We start from the raw sequence: 23,490 nt of genomic DNA on the forward strand, positions 1-23,490 counted from the left end.
AGTTGATGTGCAGATGAGAAGTCACTTTGGGGACTCTGTGACCAAAGCTCATAAACCTTCAGGCTTGATGTGCTCAGTCTCAGAAATCCCAGGTGCCTGTGTGTCAGCTGCCCCCAAACTCCCATCATCCCCACATTGATAAGATACACAGAGACAGACCATAAAAGGTGGATTTTATGACATCATTTTGGTGACCAGACTGTCTCCTGGTCTGGACTGCCTCCAGTCTAATGCTGAAGCAGAATGAGTCATGGAGAGGCCCCCAGCAGGCAGCTCCATGGGCTCTGACCCAGGTTTTGTGAGCTCAGCCAAACAGGCCATTGGGGAGTGGCAGATATGGCCAGAGGTAGAAAGCTTCGGTGACTCATTTCTGCCCCTTGCCTGGATTCTGTCAAGTGTCTTGGTGAGTGGCAAAGTCAGAGGCAAACACACACAAACCATTGCCACGTAGCCGAGGGAAGCCCTGGTGTCTCTTAGTGGCCAGCCTGGTTTCTATCTTGAGAGTCCTCACGCTGAGCAATGCAGCTTCTGGAAACCCCATGTGACAGTCCAAGGTGCTCGGGTACGTTCCTGTGACTGACTCTGGTGGATGAAGCATGCTGATGGCATATAGGTGACCAAGCAACATCCCCAAGGTCAACTAAAGAGACTTCCTTTTCACATCTGGTGGTGGAAACTGAAATCAGTGCTGAATATGAATGTGATATCCTCCCAGAAGGTCAAGTATCTCAACCTTGTCCCATTCTGTGTAAGCGGCTCTGTAGGCCTCTGAGGCTTCCTCTGAACGCTGAGCAGACTCAGCTGTGTACTTCCTGCTTGCTAGGTCTTCTAAGTTGTAAATAACAGAAACCTATTCAAACTAAATTCAGCAAAATAGGCAGATTTAATGCAGGGCAGAGAGGACTTATGGAAGCAAGGATGGGAAGTGTGTACAAGCTTCAAGGGGGCCGGCACTGAGACCCTGTCATTCTCCTTGGCAGCCTCCTTCTCCTCTCCTCTCCTCCCCTCTTCTCTCTCTCTCTCTCTCTTTTTCTCTTTCTCTCTCTCTCTCTCTCTCTCTCTCTCTCTCTCTCTCTCTCTCTCTCTCTCATCACGACCGCTTCTCTTTGCTCTCTCTCCTCTTCTGCCTCAGTCTTTCTCTCTCTGCTCACTAGCTATCTCTGATTCTCCAAACACATGGACTGCTTTGACTGACAGTACTGCCTGGTATTTCTAATTTCAAATTCCCAGGAGAGAGGATCAAAGTGGCCCAACTTGGGTCCAAGGAACCAGAAGGGTACTGCAATTTAGAATGAACTTGGGGTTGAGGGATGGGAAGATTGCTCAGGTGCCTCTTAGGTTTGGCTTCTTTTGGCCAGCCCTACACCACTGCCATCTAAACTTTGTGTCCAAGGAACACTTATGGCCAGGAACAGACGGCCATTCAAACCAGCTCAGTTACAAAGAGGGTGTTTTGAAAGCTTGCAAATCAGTCCCATAATATCCAAGGACAGGAAGGGAATTGGCAGGTCATGGTGAGGGTCTCAAGAAAAGCCCTAAATCTCTCTTCAGTGTCACATCTCTTCTTACCCCTGCTTCCTTTGGTGCAACTGTGCCATTCTCAGACTGACTGTTTCTATATCTTTATGGCTTCCCTGCTCTTATTATGAAATGTGGCTTCTTATTGCTGTGGAGATCACTCTGGCCCATTTTTTACCATCATTTACCTGATTCAGCCTTTCAATTCTCACTCCAAATTCCTAGGCCATGGGCACTGGATTTCTGTTTCTGTAGTTACCAAATGTGGCTGGCCAGACTTAGGAGAGGTAGGGCAGAATCAGACAGATAGAACCCAGGGCTGTCCCTCCTAGAGGTGTGGGTTAAACAGATTCTTAAAGAAAGGAGGTGAGTCCATGGTGTCCTGACATGACATAATCACTCAGTGATTTGACTGAGTTCCTGTTGTAGGCTAAAAGCTCTTCTGGATGCTGGAGATAGAACAGTAAAGAAAAGAGATCAAACCCTACCCTCATGGAGTTTACCTTCTAATGGGAGAAGATGACCATAAACAAATACACAAATATATACCCTATCAAGTGATGGCAAACAATATAGAGTATAGTAAAGAGGACAGAGAGTACCTAGCGAGAAGGGGAAATTTCTATTTTTGTGATAAAATAAATAAATAAGTAAATGAATGAATGAATGAATGAATGAATGAATGAATGTTTGGTCTTTGTCCAGGTTCCTGTTACAGAGTCCCTAAAACCCTTGTACTTGTCTAAGTGATAGGAATGTCTTCTGCTTTTCATAACAAGCCCCTTTTGACCAAACCTGAATTTATGCTAATGAGTGACCCTTGTAAGGCACCTAGATAGCTTAAGGACGAGGGCTGGTCACCAGAGGAAACTAGCACATGATTAGAGGGGCGAAGGACTAGAGATTGAGTTTAATCATCACTGGCCACTGATTTTACAAATCATGACAATGTAATGAAATTTGGATAAAAACTCTTCAACAGTGAGGTTTGGGGAGCTTCTCGGTTGGTGAACACATCGATGTGCTGGGAGGGGGCATGCCCGGAGATGGTATGGATGCCCTGGGTGACCCCACCCTATACCATGTCCTGTGTGTCTCTTCCATTTGCTGTTTCTGAACTGTATCCTCAGGATAAAATTAGAGTCGTAAGTATAATGCTCACCTAAGTTCTATGAGTCATTCTACAAATTATCACACCTGAGGGGGATTGTAGGAACCCCCAGATTTGTAGTTGACTGGGAAAAAGTGCAGGTAGCCTGAGGACCCTGTATGTGGCTGGTATGTGAATGGGCACCAGTTTTGTGGGACTGAACCCTTAACCTGTAGGGTCTGCACTAACTTCGGGTAGTGTCAGAATTGAATTGAATTGTAGGACACCTAGTGGGTGTCGGAGAACTGGAGAATTGTTGTTGGAAAATTACGTCATTTTATACAGGAGGTTCAGGGAAGAGACACTCAAATGAAAGGAAGGAGCAAGTCATGTAGATGTCTGGAGGAATCGTGTTTCAGGCTGACGGAAGAGCAAGTGCAAAGGTCCTGAGGTGTGAATGTGTGTGGAGTATTTAAGCAGGAGCAAAGGGCACAGTGTTGCCAGAGCACAAGCAAGGAGCAGAATGGTAGATAAGGTGTGTATGGATACAGCCGAGCAATGGTAGCCTTCAAGCCAGGCAACTTATCCCATAGATAAGCTCACAGATTTAAGATGCACAAATCACAGAATTTATTGAAGCAATGTAAAGCACAGATTTAGGAGCCAATGGAAAGAAATGGAGTGGATTAACACACTTAGGCTGGGTACAAGCAAATGGAGGGGCCACACCCCTTGAATTCTGTGTTACACACGTTCCTTTGCCTTGTTTCTCTCTGTTCTGCATCAGCCTTCCTCACTGATGGTGTGGTTATGATGGCCAGAGATGAGGGTGAGATGCCTGGTGTCCCCTCATGCTTGTTCTATCCGAGAGCCTGGCCAAGAGCTGTAGTGTCAGCTTGATGAGCAGCTATGGGCTTTATTTGCACGTCTAAGACATCTGGCAGTTGGGGCTTTGTATGAGTGTCACTAACAAGTGGCTGAAATAAAACTTCATGGATATTGAGTGCTTAATGTCCTAATGTATATTTAGTATATAATGAATATTCAGTGCTTCGTGTGTCTCATGTATATTTAGTGATCATGAATATTTAGTGTTTACTTGGTTCTTCCATTCCTTTCTATCTAGGTTCACACATGTATGCTCTACTTGCTTTATTTGCCGAACATATCTCCCAGGTAAATGATTTAGTTTGTGCTTAACACATTGAATGATTTGCATCAATCTTATTTGTTACCTCGTCTTCCATAGTAGAATTGAATATTCTCAATGTGTCAAATGCCCATTGTATGAGGTCCAAGAGATGGACATGTGGTTTTGGGTAAAGAGGTGACATATTATTAAGGTCTTAGAAGCTGTTGTTAGTACTTTATTTTTACACTGAAGAAGCTGTCTGTTTAGATGAGCCTAAAACTTCATCATAGGTACCAGCAGATTCTTTGACAAAAATATAGTTTAAAAGGTGCTGGGAATGTGAGTTATTGGAGGGGGGGGATAATAGATATTAATTTCACTTATTTGCCTACCAGCTATTTCAATCTTATCACAATGGCAAGGAGACAAGAACGTGTAGGATGAGGCAGCCACCCTAGCATGTGAAGGGAAGGTGGGCACAGGACTCAGCCTAGAGAACAGATACAGCAGCTCAGGAAGGAAGTTTAATGGGAGAAGTTTATAAGGTAGGAGGAGATAAAGTAGTATCTTTAAGATTGAGAAGCATGTCTGCTTTTAGTTGATCTTCAACCTTTGCAATAAGCTTGACTTGCTTACCAGAACTATCCTATTCCAGTCACTCCTTATGTATTTCTTTTTGCCCATTTGAGTAGATTTTGAATTATACACTATTATATACTTTACCCATTTCTGTGATTTTGGTTAGCTGGGACAGAATCCTAACATACTTGCTACTTTGATAGAAGTGTTGCAGTGTTTGTTCATAAAGCAAAACGGTATAGCAATTTCTATTGATATATAACCCTAAAAAGTTAATTTGAGCTCTACTGAAAAAGTCACTTAAAAATGTTTTTGTGCAATGTAATTGGGTTCACTTGCAGTCTCTCTCGTTAAAAGGAAGTTGGGGGGTATTCCTTTCTCACGTTCCTGTAACACAGAACTCACAATTGTTTGTTGTTTATTTTTAATTTGCAGAATAGCTTTCTTAAAAATATATATGTTATAAAACTCATGAAATTACTGTAGTGTTTCTATTAATATTTCTGAAAAGTAAAATTAATACGTGAAAACATGAGTAATTTCATCTTTATTTGCAATGAAACATTGCTTGACCAGCAAACGTCATATTTTATTGCTTTAAATATACCTTAACACACTAGTTAGCCATATGAAAAAACATATCACTAACCTGGAACCCAACATAAATCCTAAAAAGTAAAATAATTTCCAGATGAATCAAACATTTGGTGAAAGTATCATAGTACTAGAAGGAAACTCTGATTATTTATATTCTTGGAATGGCATCAAATTCAGAAGCCATAAAGGAAAATTTGAATACATTAAAAAATTTAAAGTTGCATTTCGGGAGTAACATCAAAAACAAAGTCAAATAATAAGAAACTGGGGGAAATGCAAGTGTTTGCAAAATATACCTTGGGCAAAGGGCCAAATTTTATACTCAGATTATTTTCAAAAAGCATTGAGCCAGCAGCCTCATAGAAAAGATGGACAAAGAATATAAACAACCAGTTAACAGAAAAGGAATGCAATGACTGATAGAAATATGAAAAGATTGTCACACAGTGAATTAAAAGGACAATGGATTAATTTTCACCTGTTATTAATAGTATGACAGAGGTTAAATGTTGGTGAGGGTGTGGGTCAAAGTTCCTACAGTCAGTGAGAAATCTGTTAGAGGCAAATTTAGCACTGTTTGCCAAAAATATAAATTCACCAAGTAATTTCCTTTTCAGGCATCTAGCCTGCAGCCATTCTCACACAGTTGCCCAAAGACTGTACAAAAATGTTCACTCCATCATTGTAAACAACCAAAAACTACTAAAACACCCATCACTGTAGTCTAGTAATGGCAGAGCCACAATAAGCTGCCTTGAAAATGATAAAATTAGTCTTTATGTATTCACACACTATGGTGGCCACAACATATTGTTAACAAATGAATTTGCTGGATATTATGTTAGAACATAGTCTCAGATCTGTAAATAAATGAGTACGTATTTATATGCAAATGTGTATATCTGTTGTATGTTTGTGTGAGTGTGTGTTTGTGCAGTATGTTTGTATTTGGATAGAACCTGGAATGTAAGCCTCTCGAATTGCTAACAGTGGTTGCCTATGATGAATGAGAAGTGGGCAGAAGAGGCCTCAAGAGGAAGGACTTTCATTTTTAATTAATATAATTGTGAACTGTTTGATTTTTTTAAAGCGATGGACATGAATCACTTTAAAAATAAACCGTCATTTCTTTCACCAAACATATGTGGCAGGGTATCTGTCTTTGTCTCTACCTCATCTCTATTTCTCTTGCTATCTCTTCACTATCTCTATTCATCTCTGTATTAATTAATTAATCTCTATTTAATCATCTCTACTTAATTAATTTAATTTAAAGTATATATATATTAGATTAAGAAAGAATGTTTATTAGCTAGTTATAGAATCTTTCACAGTGATGCTAACTGCTTTGAAATTTGTTATACAAAATTTGTCCCTGGCTATTTGTGGATAGTATTTGATTTTACCATAACATTATGTGCATACTCATATAAGCTTAAGGAGGAAAGTGCTCAAATGAAATAGCAAACAAATAAATGTCTTCTTTAATAATAGGTTAAGCACCCTCTTACTGTACTTACTATATCAGAATTAAAAGCAGAACGTATCAATTTTGAAGAAGTCTATACAAAGTTCTTTTAATAGAAGTTTTATCTCATTTTTGAAATAGTAGAGAGTTTCATCATTTGAAGAAACCTGGTTACGATGGGCATTTAGGAGAAGGGGTAAACTCATCTGCATTATGGCTACCATTTTGAAAAAGGTGGTATGGTCTTTGAAAATGGTATGTCTCCTTGGAGACACAGGACATATGGTGGCTAAGATGTTTGGCAAGAAATGAATTTAGTGAGGCAGAATTAAGGTTCGTAATGCCCAGAGTAACAAAAAGACTTCATTTTTAAAAATTCCTTGCTTAGTATCTAGGGACAGGCAGTAACTAATGGGATCAAGAACTGTAAACATTCTTATGATAGTTCCTAAAGTAAAACAATCACCTTGTATTTTCGTCTCATATACTCATATACTTTTTTTTGTCAATAGAGGCAAGCCTACATTTTTAAAATTTTGCATTTGCCTATAATGCCTTTTCCCATTGTTTCATTTTAAGCTTTCTATTTGTTTTAGATATGTCTCTTTTATGCAGAGTAGAGATTAGTTGCTCTATGAAATCCAATCTGAAAATCTATTTCCTTTAATAGTTAATTTTAGCTCATTTTTACTTACAGCTATGAAAGATTTGTTTCTGTTCAGTCATATGATTTTATGTTACGCTTTCTTTTCACTTAAAAAAATTGTTATTAAAAATATAGCTAACGTACAATATTATATTAGTTTCAGGTATACACCATAGTTATTCAACATTTATATACCTAAAGAAGAGATCACCACGATAAGTCCAGCAACCATCTGATGCCATACTATGCTACAATATTATTATTATTATTATTGACTATAATATTATTATATTATTATTATTGACTATATTGTTGACTATAATCCCCATGCTGTACATTACATCCCCATGACATATTTGTTTTATACCTGGAAATTTGGACCTCTTATTCCCTTTTCCCCTCTTTTTTAAATTTATCAATTACAGTTGACATTCAATATTAGTTTATATTAATTTCAGGTGTACAGCATAGTGGTTAGACATTTATATAATTTAAGAAGTGATCCCCCTGGCTAGTCTGGTACTCTCCTAGCACATTATTACCATATCATTGACTATATTCCCTGTGCTTTATTTTACATGCCCATGACTATTTTGTAACTACCAATTTGTACTTTGTAATCCCTTCACCTTTTTCACTCTGCCCTCAACCGCCTCCCATCTATCACCCAAACAAATCTGGTATCCACCTGACATCATACACAGTTATTACAGTATTATTACAGTATTATTGACTATATTCCTTACGCTGTATCCTACATCCCCATCACTACTTTTTAACAACCAATTTGTACTTCTTAATTCCTTCCCCCCTTTTCAGCCACACCTCCAATCCCCCTCCCATCTGGCAACCATCAAAATGTTTTCTGTATGTAGGAGTTTGTTTTTGTTTTGTCTGTTAATTTTGTTCCTAGATTCCACATATAAGAGAAATCCCATTGCATCTTTCTCTGTCTGACACACTCCACTCCGCACAACACCCTCAGGACCATCCATGCTGCCTCAGATGGCAAGAACCCATTCCCTTCCCTGGCCCAGTAATATTTCATTGTAGGTATTTACTACTTCCTCTTTATCCATTCTTCCATTGATAGACACCCAGGCTGCCTTCACATGTTGGCCATTGTAAACAATGCTGCAATGAACATGAGGCACACATCCCCTTGAAGTAGCATTTTGGGTTTCTTTGGAAAAATACCCTGAAGTGGGGTTACTGGGTCCTTCATTGTCTTTTCTTATAGCTTTTGTTTTAAAATTTATTTTGTCTGGTATAAATATTGCTACTTCAGCTTTTTTATTTTTTGCAATTCCATTTTCATGAAATATCTTTTTCCACCCCTTTACTTTCTGTCTGTGTGTGTCTTTCAATCTGAAGTGAGTCCCTTGTAGACAGCATATGTAAGGGTTTTGTTTTCATATCCATTCATCTTTCCTATATCTTTTGATTGGAGCATTTAATCCATTTACTTTGAAAGTAATTGTTGACAGACATATAGCTATTACCATTTTATACATAATTTTGATCTCTCTCTCTTTTTTGTTTTTTCCATCTTAAAGTAGTCCCTCTAACATTCCTTGTAATACTGGTTTGGGTGGTGATGAACACCTTTAGCTTTTTCTTGTCTGGGAAGCTCTTTCTCTGTCCTTGGAGTCTAAATGATGGCTTTGCTGGGTAGAATACCCTTTGTTGTAGGTCTTGCTTTCCATCATGTTGAAGATTTGGTGCCAGTCCCTTCTGGCCTGCAAAGTTTCTGTTGAGAAATCAGCTAACAATGTTATGGGGGCTCCCTTATAAGTTCCGAGTTGCCTTTGTCTTGTTGCTTTTAGGATTCTCTCTGTCTTTAACCTTTGCCGTTTTAATTATAATGTGTCTTGGTATGGGCCTGTTAGGGTTCATCCTGTTGTTTGGGATTCTCTGCATTTCCTGGGCTTGTATGTCTATTTCCTTCACCAGATTAGGAAAGTTTTCAATTATTTCTTCAAATTGGTTCTCAGTCTCTTGCTTTCTCTCTTCTTCTGGTACCCCTATGATGGAAATGTTGTTACACTTGATGTTGTCCCAGAGACCCCTGAAATTATCCTCATTTTATTTTTATTTTTTGATTCTTTTTTCTTTTTGCTGTTCCAGTTGGGTGTTTTCTGCTACCTTGTCTTCCAAATCACTGATTTGATCCTCTGCTTCATCTAGTCTGCTGGGGAGTCCTTCTAGTGCATTCTTCACTGGGTCTTTTTTTATTATTATTTCTGTATTCTTTTTAATGCTTTCTATCTCTTTGTTGAAATTCTCACTAAGTTCCTAGAGTATCCTTATAACTATTGTTTTGAACTCTGCCTCTGATAGATTGCTTGTTTCCATTTCATTTAGTTCTTTTTCTGTATTTTTCTCCTGTTCTCTCATTTGGAATGGTTTTGTTGTTGTTGTTTTTGTTTTTTATTTCCTCATTTTGGCTTCCTTTCTGTTTTTGTTTCTATGTATTAGGTAGATCTGCTATGTCTCCCAGTCTTGGCCAGGTGGCCTTATGCAGTAGGTGTCCTTTAGGTCCAGTAGCACAATTTCCCTGGTCACCTGAGCCGGGTGCTCTAGGAGTGTCCCTTGTATGGGTTGTATGTGCCCTCCTGTTATAATTGGGCCTTGATTGCTCTTGGTATGTGAGTGGGTGCGATTGACCGTTAGGGTGACTGGCTGTCGGGTTTGGCCACATCCACAGATTATGGGCTGTTCTGAGGGAGGCTTACCCCACTGATTGGGATTCACCCCAGTGGGATCTGATGTCTGTTAAGACTGCCCTTTGTGTGTGCCACTTGTAGGGCTAATTGGGCAGTGCTCTGCTGTGGTCTGAAGCCAACCTCCAAGTATGTTGGTTCTGGGGCCTCTTGGGACAGGCTCCCGTGCAGGCCCAGGTCAGCCACTGCCTATGACTGGCCAGAAACTACAGAGCAAATTGGAGTTGTTTGGACCAGGTGCCTGTGCTGGACCTGGAGGCTCATGGGAGAGACCACACTGCGAACTGAGGACAGCTGCCACCAGTATCAGGTCTGGGATAGTTCTGCAAAAAGCCAGGACACCCCAAAGCCTGCTGCCACCTGCTAGCTCCCTTAGGGTTCTCATACCACTGATAACGCCTCATGTGGTATGCAAGATGAGTGAGGCTGGATCTCAGGGAGTCACTAGAATGGAAAGAATTGTGGTCACTAGGTTAATGTAAATTCTGGTTTGGTGCTAGTGGTGAGCCTGGAGTGACTCAGCAAAAATTTCACACAAAGGACCGGTACTATCCACCTGGGGCCTGCCAGACCCTAATAGCTTTCCAAGAAAGAGTGCAAAGTTGATAGGGCTGTTCGAGGAGAAAGTGCCTCCAGCAGTGTGTGAGTTGGGTGGGGCAGATTCCCAGTGAGTCAGCAGGGCCAAGCAGTGGAGGCCAATCAGATTCAGATTTGGGCAGAGGGGGCAGGCTCAACAAAAGAAAGATGGCACCTGCCTGCTCTACCCCTCATGGGGGAAAATGCCGACTGTCCTCCTGTCCTCCCCCAAAGCCACACACCTCAGTGTACCACCCTGTATGGCTTTGAGGCCCCCCGCCCCCTGAGTACTCCATCCCTCCGCTGGAGCCCAAGGTGAGTGGCTTCCAGTGAGTGAGTGTGTGCATGGGCCATTTAAGAGGCTGTCTGGTTTTCCCACAGCATTCCGCCCCACCTGAATGTTCGGAATCCCCTCTGTTTTTCACAGCCAGATATTGTGGGGGCTCCTCTTCTCAGCACCAGAACTCTGGGCTGGGGAGCCTGGTGTGGGAGGCTGGGGTCTTTCGCTCCTCCTGGGGAACAAAGATGGCTGAGATATCCTTCCTGATTCTTAACGCCACACAGAAGTGTGCGGACCAATGCACGTCTCCATCCCTCCTACCAGTCTTGACATAGCTTTTTCCTTATATTTTTTGTGCTAGGACTTCTATTTGGCTAGACTTCAGATGATTCTCTAGGTTGATTCTTCTGTAATTTAGTTGTAATTTAAATATATTCAAGAAAGAACGCAGGCACAGTGTTTATCTATTCCACCATGTTGGATATTTTCTTTTTTTCTTATTTTAACATTGTAATTCTTGTGATATTTGGGAAGGTTTGTATTTTTGTACAAATATTTTGTATTTTTTGTATACATATTTTAAATAACTCTTTTGTATTATATAAATGTATAACTTCATCATACAAAAGTTACTTTATATGAAAGCTGTCCTATGCAAAGGCTACCTTTATGCAATAACCCCAATTACTATCATCAGTGATGAAATTAGTGCTCCTTTCTACCTATACGCTCCCTCTTTCAACTTTAGTATTATCTTTTTTGTGAACTTCTAGTGCTAATTATGTTTGTACTTCCACCATTTGTTTTGTCAATGTTAAATAACATTCTTTTGCCCTCACCTTTTCTTACCTTCTGCATTCTCTTCTCAATTTATATTATATTATTTTAAAGAAAACATGTTATAAAACTATTAGTCATACTTAAAAAATATATAAATGACTTGATTGTTTTGCCTAGCAATCTATAGGATTACTTTTTTGTCTTAAAATTCCCACAGCTTTATTAGAGTGTGTCTTGATGTTAGTTGTTTGGTTTAATTTTCCCTGGTACAGAGTATGACTTTTGAATATGTAGATATGAGTCTACATTTTTTTTTTCAAGACAGTTCTATTACTGATTATTTTAAAATACGTGCTCTGTTTGATTTTCCCTTCTTGAAGATTCTACTCATGTATATGTTGGATAACCTTTTACTTTTATATCTATGAGAAAAATTTTGTCTTTTTTGGAATTATGAGTCTTTCTAATTCTTTAAAATTTTTTTCTTTATGTCTATCTCTTTTCTTAGCTTATTTCATTTCTATCTTTGATACTCTTTTCTTTCTTTTTCTGCAGTTTCTATTTTTCCCTTTACTTCTTCCATTAAAAATATAATTTCTTTCCTTTTTGTTGGATTTCTTTTCTTAGTCTCCTCTGCTCTGCATTCTAAAATGTTTTTATTTTGTAGTCTTCCTTTATGGATATAATTGTTTTATTATTTTTAAAATAGATCATGGTAAAATTTGTAATAACAAATTTCATGTACTCTGTGGCAATATTTTTCTGAGTTTTTTTTTTTTAATCTGTTGCTCAATTTTGATGCTCTAATTTTATTTTACAACTTTGTGCTAATTATGTTTTGCAGCATTAATTGAATTAGATTTTCCTGGACCACCTATTTACAGTATATTTTGTTAGGGGAAGTAGGGCAAGATGAAATTTTAGGCTGTGTAACTCCGGATCCTTTTCTTTGCTGCCTTAGAGACATTTTGCTTCAATATGGTATCTCAGTGTTGTGCATTCAGGCTTCCTTTTCCTCTCTGAACCTGCTAGCATGATCTTAGCTCTATCAAATCTAGACTATCTCGGAATATCATCTTCTTTAGTCTTGCACTTCTTAGTGGATCCCTTTCATTCTAGGTGTATTTGGGCTTATGTTTGTTGAAATCTGCCAGCTTGAGTCTCTTCAGCCCTTTCTTGGCTGCTGTCTGCTGCTTCTAGGACAGCTTCTTTTGGGGACTCCGCTTGATCTCAGTTGTTTGAGGCAGCATTAATAATAACAGTGTGTGTGGTATTCTTTATATCCAAATTCCACACACAAAAATTGTTTTTTTCCAAGCCTACTTGCTCAGTATAGATTCTAGGAAAGGAAAAGAAATTTGGAACCAAATTGTCATTTTGCTTACACCAGAAATCCTTATTCTCATATTTTAAACATTTTTTTATTTCTATTATGTATTTTTTCATTGCACAAATCATGTATAAATAAGTGATTATTTAAAAAACAATTTTAAGCAAAAGCAGAAGAAAAAAGGAAATAAAAGTTTCCTTATTCCCCTTCCCAACTCTTAAGAAAAGAACCATTTTTCATTGGTTGGTTATCCTTCTAGAAATATCCGTCTAGATATTTCTTTATGTATGTATATGAAATTGATATGTTTTCACATTTATACCTTTAATCTTGTTCTTTGTTAATATCAGTTTTTTGTTTTTTCTCTGCTTTCAGTTTCCTTATCCCATCCTACCATTAACTATATTTTTATTCTATAGCTGTAGGATTTGTTGATAAATTGTTATAAAAATTATTGGTCTTCAAATACAGCAATTCATTCTGTCTTCAAGGACAAAATGTCCAACAAAAGTTGAACATTATGATAGTGGTGATTTTTCCATTTCTTTTATCTGAGGTTTTATTTAAACTGTTCTCTTTTCCAAAGTCTAAAACCAAGAGCTGAAGTTATGATGCCTTCCTCATCCCTTCTTTTCTCTCTCTGTCTGTCTTTTTTATTCCTAGCAGATTGTAAGATCTTGTCTTGTAAACCCAGGACAAGACCTCTTTCTGGGAAGATTATTCTGGAGACACACTTTTTTTTTTTTTTTTTTTTTGCTAAGAATGACTTTTTTTTTCCTGAGGTACAGTTACCTTTTTTAGTTTAATTGTGAGAATGATTTTAATTTAAATATTCACATTCACATTTCTGAGATAAACTTTATGAAATCTTTTATTTTGGGCAGTCACTTTAATGTTTAAACAATTTATTTTTCTGATCATAACTATGAAAAAGTTTGTCTTATGTATAATTTTTCCTCCTTAGTAGTCACATATTATAGTCCTCCATGAAATAAGAAGATCAAAGCAAGTTTCTTTTTCTGGAAGTCTATATCTTCATGCTGAGTCCCTAAATTAGATGCACTACCCAGCCTTACCCCAGAACACTCATTTTCTTTTGCCAAATAAAGAAGGACAGACATCGCTCTTGTGGCCAGTATGTTAGTCATCCAATTGAAAGGTTGGTCCTTGACAATCTATCATTTGGACAAAATAGTCATTTGGCACAGTTTGGATTTTCAGAGTTCATTCATCCACAACAAGGATAACAAATAGCTGTGTAAGGGGAATTCTTCACAAGTGAGAATGCTTGGGTGGGGGCGGGGGGGGGCAGGGGGGGAAGGAAAAAAAAAAGAATGAAAGGAAAAGAAAGCCTAAAATTGTTGCTCTTAGATGTGCAATGCAGATTCTTCTAACAGTATCTTATGTTTCTGAATGATTTCTTAGTTTCCACGTTATCAGCTGGGATCTGGAGATGCATGAACCCTCCTGAAATAGCAGGCGATATTTTGTATGACATGGTTACATAGGCATTTTTCTGGAGGAAAAGATTTTTAACTTTCATGAGATCCCAATGATACCAATGAGTGAAGTTTAAGAAGTATTACTGAGAATACTAATGGTTGACTACGACTTTGTTTCTTAGTGTCATGGTCATTTGTTGTTCCACCTCGGCATCCATTTCCCCTTCTTTGGGGAGTAGGCCTCAGTGCTCCTCCTCTCTCCTTACTCTCAATCCAGGTGGAGTGCTGGGTTCAGGGGTGGTTTATCAGCATACCTGTCCTCCTGGGCCCAATGATTGCTTCAGGAGTGGGCAAGTAGCTCACTACGGGCCTGTGAAATACAGGTGTGAGAATTTGCTGCAACGCCTAGGAAAGAAGCACCTTCTTTTCAGTGGAGTTGCTGAACAGTTAGAATACAAATCTGGGTCTGACAGGGGCCTCCATGTGGTGAGGGCTTTCCTGCAAGTGAAGCTAACAGGAAATAAAGTTGAACCAAGAGATGGAAGGAAACAATCATGATACCTTCTTGAGCCTTGAATCCAGTAGTGTCTGAAGCTGTCTCCTATACTTTTTAGTTATCTGAACCAATAAACTCCCCCTGCGCAGTCTTTCACTTGTTTGTTTACTTAAATGAGTTTGAGTTGGGATTTTTTTCACTTGAGTGACAGAGTCCTGGCTAACTGACATCCCTACTCTGTGTATACATATTGTTTTTGTTTTTGAATATGTATGGGAATAGCCTCTGTATAATTTGGTGTGCGTAGACCAAGAGTTGTTTAAGAAATGTCATTGACCATTTTGCAAATTAAACCTGTTGACATAAAATACTTTTTTAAGTTAAATATAGTTGGTAGGTAATATTTTATTAGTTATATTAGTTTCCGGTGTATAATATGGTGATTTGACATTTTTATACTTTACAATGTAATCACCCCATTAATTTCAGTAATCATCTATCTGTCTGTCATAATAAGCTTTGAAGACAAATAACTCCTTGTTATTCTAACATGTAATAATATAGCTTATATTTTGTTCCTAAAAAAATGCCTTCCAGCCAAAAATGATGCTCATATTCATTGAACTTCATCGAATATTTTAACTAAGCAGCATGGATGTCTGTATTGTACCCTGGGACTTGAAGAGGAGAGCAAAGGAAACAGGACAAACTAGAGGACACCCCACTGCAGCCTCAAAATTTTTCTATTTCTTTCATTTGGCAATACGTAAGAAAGAATGTTTGTTCTATTTAACTTAGTGAAGTTAGGAGAACAAAAAATCATTTTGAAAAATCTGCTCATAGTTCTAATGAAGTGGTTTCTCTTATCTAAGTTTCAGTCACAACAAAGAGGGAAAAATTCTGACATACGCTCAAGTACTTATTCAGGTTTTGAAAAAATCAATACTGTATTCGCACTAATGTTTGCTTGTATAAAATATTAACTATAGATACATTCCTTTTGGTCCTTATGTAAAAACACCCTTCTTAATCGTCAGATAGGTTCTAATTGTTTCCCCTCCCCTCTCACAGGAAGAGTAATGAAAGGACAGCTAAAAGCAGAACTATATAGTTATTTTATAACTGGCACTAACAAATTTCGCCAATTACAGAGTCCATTCTGTAAGCAATGAGTGTGTGGCTCCCAATTAATCTAGTGTACCTCCAGGCAAGGTCTAAATCAGCTGGATACAGCTAAAGCAATTTGCACACAGCTAAAAGCAAATTGGAAAATAAGTGTTCCACGCTGCTGCCTATCTTTCCAAGCCAAAGACACAATCAGTATTCTGGCAGCAGCCCTCTGTCATGTTATTTGCAGCTATCAATTTTAATTATAACAATTATTGATTAGTTGGGAAAGTGAATAATCTGAAGCTCAAATAAATGACTCTTGCTCCTTTGGGTCTCCTTGCTGTGTCTCAAGATGTGTTGCTCTGAGTCCTACTTAAAGATTCCACCTGGATGTTTGGTCAGTTCCCTTCTTATTTTTCCCTTCCCTCCCCACCACACACACACAATCTGAGTTTTGCAACTTGACTTAAAGACTGCTCTGATCGAAATAAAACTTGGTCAGCATCTTATTTCTAAACAGAGAATTTCGCGACAATTAAAGAAACAGTACCTTAATGTTGAAGATTTGTAATTCACTAAACTATTTTTGTTCAGCTGGGTAAAGAAAGGAGAAAAGAAATTCAACAAGAAGAATGGACGATAGAAGTATAAGAAAAGAAAAATGGTCACTATATTGTCAGGCTGAGCAAGTAAGACAGTATGTTTAGTGAAAAAAAAGTGGGCTTTGGAGTTGAAAAGCAGAAAAATCTTTGCCTTAAGATTGTTGCCACACTTATTAACTTTGTGATTTTAGGAAAATCAAATAACATCACGGAACCTTTGTTTCCTAATCTGTACATTAGGGATAAAAATAACATAGTGAGAATAATACTTTCTTCATTAGGTTGTTTCACTTTTTAGGTGGAGAGGGTTGGGAGTGAGGCAGCAATTAAATGATACACTCTGTTAGAAAGTGATCTGCAAGATGGTTATAAATGTTGAGCTCTCCCCAAATTCTAACATATTGGTTGAATTAACCACATTCTCTGATTCAATTTTCTCCTGTCAGATTCTGCATGAAGGAAGCACCAGAGAGGTAGGCAGATATGGAGACGATAGATACGAACATAAATAAAGTCATCTCCCAGTTTATGAAATAAATGCATGCTAACAAATTTGGCTATAAAGTGAATTTCTGCAAAGCAAATCCCATTTCCTTATTGATGTCTATTATAAAATCAGATATATATCTATGGGAAAGAATTTCCCAAAATACTAAGTCAAAAATTGTTATAGGACAGAAGCGGTTACTTTGAAGTGTGTTAGAATTTTGAAGTATTTGGCATGATTTTCCCATCTCTGTGGTTCATCTGGAACTTATCTTTGCAGAATAAGTTGGTTAATAACTAAAAAGAATCAATCAACAGATCTTAGAACTCAGCCCCTTTCTTCTCTGCTCTAGATGGGACCTGAGTTATAATAATGTGCGTTGGTAATAGGTGGTGTAGTCTAACATGCAAAGTATTACAGTTCCTTAAATTCCGGAGGAGATAATGGAAACTTGATGAGTTCTGTGCTTTATCACTTTCTTAATCTAAAAATCCAGCATATTGAGCTTATTAATAAAGGCTAGATAGAGCCGGACACCCCTCATGTGGCACATTAGGTGGTTCAGTCTGAATGCCACAACCACGGAACCACAATCCAAGGAACTGACGGTCTGTGAGTTTCCAGGGCAGGATGTAATCCAAGAACTAAAGCAAGGTCAGAATCTTGTTATTCTCGGCAGTTCCTACAAAGGAGCAGTTAAAACTGCAAATAGCTTGTAATCAATCTCTGCTTGATTCTTCTCCCAGGAAGAATCATACACTTGGAGAAACATGCCTGTAGGATTCAAACCTCGTGGAGAATATGGCCAAATAGCTTCATGAAGATGAATTTTTTTCTTCTGTAGATTTCTTAGAAATAATTTCAAATTACGTGGGGGTACAGTCTACTTTTATTTTTCTCTCATTCTAATTTAAGAAAAGGCATGGCCTGCTTAGTTTTCTCTGTATCAGAAAACATGATTTTAAAAATATATAATTGCTAGCGATTCAGTCACCACATTTCAAGGGAATCTATGTATTTTGCTAGTAAACATTTAAACACCAGAGTAAAAAAAAGATGTGCAGTGGTGACATGAATAGGTATTTTAACTATTCTAGAGTTGTTCTTTTCTAGCATCTTATTCAGTCAGTTATGCATTTCCCATTTGGTCAATTGGGTATGTTTTAGAGTATCAGATTCTTTTCTAAAGGACCCTATTGCCCATTGCATTTTTGCTTTTGAATCTTTGCTTTAACTTACAATGTAAAACACACAGTACTGTATTTCAATATTTGGCATTTTAATGCTTTAGCTATTTACCACATTAATCAATTGGAATTCTTTCTATAAATAGAATGGGCATAAAATTTCCTTATTTGATAAAAGATTAATTAGCAAGAGCTGTAGTTGGATTAGGAATGTCTTTGGGTTATAGCTACATTTAAAACTCATGACTTTCACCATTGAATGTGGAGGGATTTGAGGGAATCCATCAAAATGTGTCTATAGTATAACTCAAAATATGAGACAGGCCATAATGAATAGTAGAAGCAGCATGAGATTTGGTATCAGAAACACTCTGGTTATACCCTGAATCTGTGCCCTTTGATTTGATGTCTCTGGGCAAGTTACTTAACCTCAGTGGGTATCAATTCTCTCATTTATTAGGTGGGGCTAACAAAACATATTGGATATTAACAAATTAAATAAGATAGTAAGTTGCAAAGTGCATAATAGTTGTTCAAGAGCATTATTCTCTCTTTTCCATTCCTTTCCTATCTCCAAATAACATCAAGAAGTGCATGGATCCCTCACTTGCTAAATGAAATACATTTACAAACTTCCGACTTCTCTGTACAATCAGTAAAAAAATAAACAGAAAATGGAGCTGAGAGAATTTCATTATTTAGAAAGTCAAAATCTTCATTGTAAGAGAGTTTTATCTAACCAAATACTTTTGAAATCCTAAACGTTGGCCCATGCTTTCGGTAATGTTTTACAGAATCACAGAATCTCAATGTTAGAAGATTTTATGTATCATCTGGTTTAATTATCCATCTAGTGTGCTGACCTCCTTTATCTTACAACTTGGTCCTATGTGAACATAAGCAGAGAACAGTCTGCTGGGGAAGGGCTGGGGATGTCACTGGATGGGAATTTCATGTGTGGAGTGGAACGGTAGGCTGCAATCCAGGTGACCTTATTAAATATGTTTCTTCTGGAATAGGCCTTATCTGCAAAACTTTGGGGTCCCTTGGTAAGTTAGGGAAGCGCTGCCCCGCTTGTGCTGTGTAATTATTTCTATCCCTGCTCCTGGAGACCAGATTGGCTGCTGAGGCTCGTCCTCTCGTGTAGCTTCCTACCCAGGCCTGTTCTTCTCCTTGGGCTATCGAGAATCTAGACCATTTACTGCCCTTGCCTTTCTGCCATTCACTGTTCTGGACAGGCTGACGGTTTTGATATACCAATTTATAAAATGTTGATGGTTATCTCTCTATGGGGTTACTTTCATCCTAAAGGTGACTCGTAAAACTACAGTGGCCTCTTAGGCAGGAATGACACAGAGCTACCTAGGACTCGGGCAAACTCATGGAGGAGATATTTTGAACAGTAACTATTTTGAATCATGCAAGGTATTTACCTTCTGTCCATTGGTAAGATCAGTGAGGACAAGTATTCTTGTACACCAGAAACAGAGAATGTCTCTTTCAACGTCCCTGATTACTCAGTGCAATTGGAATGCTTTAGGATAAGATTGAAATAACCCAGTTAAGGCTGATTGCTATCACGTGAACTTCTCAGTGCCTCAGCTGTTCAAGGTTTCTAAAAAGAAAAAGCCAGTTCAACTGCTTCATGTTTAAATCTGGCACCTTTTTAAGTGGCTGTGAACAGGTAGTGCAGGCCTGCAGGGTGAACCTCTGACAGGAGGAGCTGGGGATTGTCTCCCCTATCAACACATGGCTTTGCTTTTTGAAAAGCAAATACCCGAGTAACATGATGGGGCTTCATATAGAAATACCAACCACAGCTATAGAAAATCTGTGTGCAGGAGAGTTCAAGCGGATGCAGTGAGAAGGACAAATGATTCGGAAAAGTGGATTCCCAGAGAGACTGAGCTATTATGTATGCCAATACTCTATCACAGGCCTTGAGGTGCCTGTGCTACCCTGCCATGACTGGAGAGCCTGAAGGGAATTTAGAAAATGATAATTCAGTCACTTCTTGGTTTTACCAGATGCTATGATTGTCTATGTAATGTCTACCCAAGTTGAAAAAAATCAACACAAAATATTTTTGTTCTATTGTCTTTTCGTGTTTTTTTTTTTAAATTAAAGTTTATTGGGGTGACAATTGTTAGTAAATTACATAGGCTTCAGGTGTACAATTCTGTACCACATCATCTATATATCACATTGTGTGTTCACCATCCAGTCAGTTCTCCGTTCTATTTTCTTTATGTAAGCAATAAGTGCTTGTTTTAGTGAAGGTACTTATGGATCAGTTGTCTCCTTCAGTAAGTGCGCCTCTTACATGCCATGAATCAATTCCAATTCCTAACTCTATCTGTCATGATCACATTTAGCAGAGGGCTTGAGACACGCTTCATCACTAAGCACTGATCTGACCACTATGAAGAAGACTTTAATAAGAGATTGGAGACTAGTGGAGATGAACACTTTTAGTTGTCTTCCTCTCTTTGCTCTCTGTCTTTCTTCACTACTGTTTTTAAGAAAGGTCCATTTCCTTTTTGCCAAGTTTGCCCATTCTTGCTCTCTTGCTCCTCAACCTCCTACCTCCTTGCGACCCTTACTCTCTTTTAATTTATATTGCCAACTCTATCTTTTTAATGCTTCCTTCCCTTTTCACATAAATATGGTCAGCTCAAGACTTTATTTTCATACCTGACACTAATGTAATATTGAATGTCAACTGTAATTGAAAAATTTAAAAACAGAAAGACTTCATTATCATAAAAAATCTCAATCGTGCCATCATTTTTACCCTCTAAAGCATGATGCTGTCTCCCTTCTCTTCACCATCACATTTCTGGAGCTTTCTGTTGCCCTTGCTTTTTCTTCCTCACCAGAAAAAAATTTAGCATTTGGAAATCTGGTGTATTCCCTCATCTTTCTTCTGAGAGTCTGTCCTTGCCTGGAGCCTTGTGGTGGACCAATTAAATGGCACTTTCCTGAAGCATATGTCCTTGACCATCTGCCACATCTCCAACTCTCTCCTCCCTAGGCTTCTGAGACATGGTCCAACTGTAACTCTCATCTTTGCTTTTTTTGCACTCTTCTATCTCCTTTGTGGCTCTTCTCACCCATTTTACTCCAAAATACAGATTTTTCTTTAGGCCACTTCTCTCTTTTGGCTTTCATTCAGCTTTCTTCCATCCTTAGGACTTCAACTGCTAATGTCTATGTCACCATCATATTTCTGTTAATGATTCCTCTATTTCTACGAATGATCCCTTTCTTATATTTTTAATTATCTCCTAATGACATCCAGGTATCTCCACCTGGCTATCTTTGTCAGCCTTCAACTGAATAAATCAGAAACCCAAATCCCCTTTCCTCCCACTAAATCAGCTTCTTTTCCTGGATTCCCTGTGTCTTTGTAAGATGCTACCTACTGCCTACTCTTAAACCTAGGAATCTTGTTAATTAACTCCTTCTTCTAAATATTCAGGACTTTGTTATTTCTACTATGCAATTTCTCTCATACACACCTGTTACTTTCATGTCATTCGCATAGTTCAGGTCCTCATTTCTTTTTGTTTTTATTAAAATAGCTTCCTTAATCATGTCTGTGCTGTCTACTTCTGTTGCTCCAGGGCATGCTACATACTACAGGAGAAATCTATGTGCTACAGTAGATATATAACACAGTGTATTTCTCTATATGCTCTGTAGAAATCTTCCTATTCAAAATCATCACGGATTGGTTGCTTGTGGGTTAATAAAAAGAACATGAATTAATATAGGGAATTAGGAATGATGATAGACATATACCATAAACATTTTATTTTAACTTAAAGCATGTAAATATACATTAATCTTAACACTCTTTGGGCCATTGCTTCAAGTTCTGCATCATCTTTTTTGCATGAGCATCTAAACTGCATGATTTCTTTTTTCTTTTTTTTAAAGTGGAACATGAATTAAAGAAAGTTTGGAAGCAATCTAAGAAGTAAATCCGAAATTTTTGTTATTCCCACCAGTCACTTCCAATTTTCTCACCCATACCTAATTTGATGACATTTGGAAAACTGCTCTCAGGTAAAGTACACAACTTTTTCTTCTGCCCCTTTTATCTGTTTATTTTAAATAGTAAATAAATCATATAATCAAAATAACAATGACAATTTATATAAACAGGTTTTGGAGCAAACATGACTTTCTCTTGGTAAGTGGCACAATATAACTGATGGGAGCAGACGGGCTCAGATATCCTGTCTAGAGAGTCACCCAGGGGTAACAAGATGAGCCATCCATGTGCGGTGGCCAAGAATCAGGGCTGGGAAAGATCAGCAAGTCTGGGGATTTGACTTCTTGGGGGTCAGTTAACAGAGCACCTACTGTGTTATCAAATTACCTGGAGTGAGATATCTTTGTTTCTGAAACTCTAAAGAACACCACTACCAGTCTGTAGAGATACCTGACCTCATGGGAACCTTGCTTTGAGGTGGTAGGGATGTTGTTGGAGTCATACCACACCACTAACTTGTGCCTTGGCAGAGGTGACTACTAGTCTCACATCCAGCCCTAAGGTCTTTTCAAAGGTTTTTCACAGGGACTTTTTTAAAAATATATTTTTATGAAAATATAGCTAACATACAATATTATATTTGTTTCTGGTATGCAACACAGTTATTCAACATTTATGTACCAAAAGAAGTGATCACCATGATACGTCCAGCAACCATTTGACACTGTACCTCACTATCAAAATATTATTGACTATATTCCCTGTGTTGTACATTACATCCCCATGACTTGTTTTATACCTGGAAATTTGAACCTCTTATTCCCCTTTACCTTCCCCCCCATTTTAATTTTTCAATTATAGTTGACATTCAATATTGTTTTATATTAGTTTCAGGTGTACAGCATAGTGGTTAGACATTTATATAATTTAAAAAGTGACCCCCCTGAATAGCCTAGTACCCACCTGGCACTATATGTAGTTATTACCATATCATTGACTATATTCCCTATGTTTTACTTTACATCCCCATGAATATTTTGTAATTACCAATGTATACTTCTTAATCCCTTCACCTTTTTCACTCTGCCACCCAACTCCTCTCCCATCTATCACCCCAACAAATCTAGTACCCATCTGACACCATACATAATTATTACAATATTATTGACTATATTCCTTATGCTATACCCTATATCCACATGACTACTTTGTAACAATCAATTTGTACTTCTTAATCCATCCCCTTTTTCTTTTTGTGTTTTTTATCTTAATTTTTATGATTCTTATCTCTTTGTTGAAGTTCTCAGTGAGATCATTGAGCATCCTTATAACAAGTGTTTTGAACTCTGCATCTGGTAGATTGCTTAGCTCCATTTTGTTTAGTTCTATTTCTTGAGATTTGTTTTGTTCTTTTATTTGGGACATTTTTAAATTTTTTTTTTGTCTC

The sequence above is a fragment of the Rhinolophus hipposideros genome (genome assembly GCF_964194185.1).
Source record: "Rhinolophus hipposideros genome assembly, chromosome: 7".
Classification (NCBI taxonomy): domain Eukaryota; kingdom Metazoa; phylum Chordata; class Mammalia; order Chiroptera; family Rhinolophidae; genus Rhinolophus; species Rhinolophus hipposideros.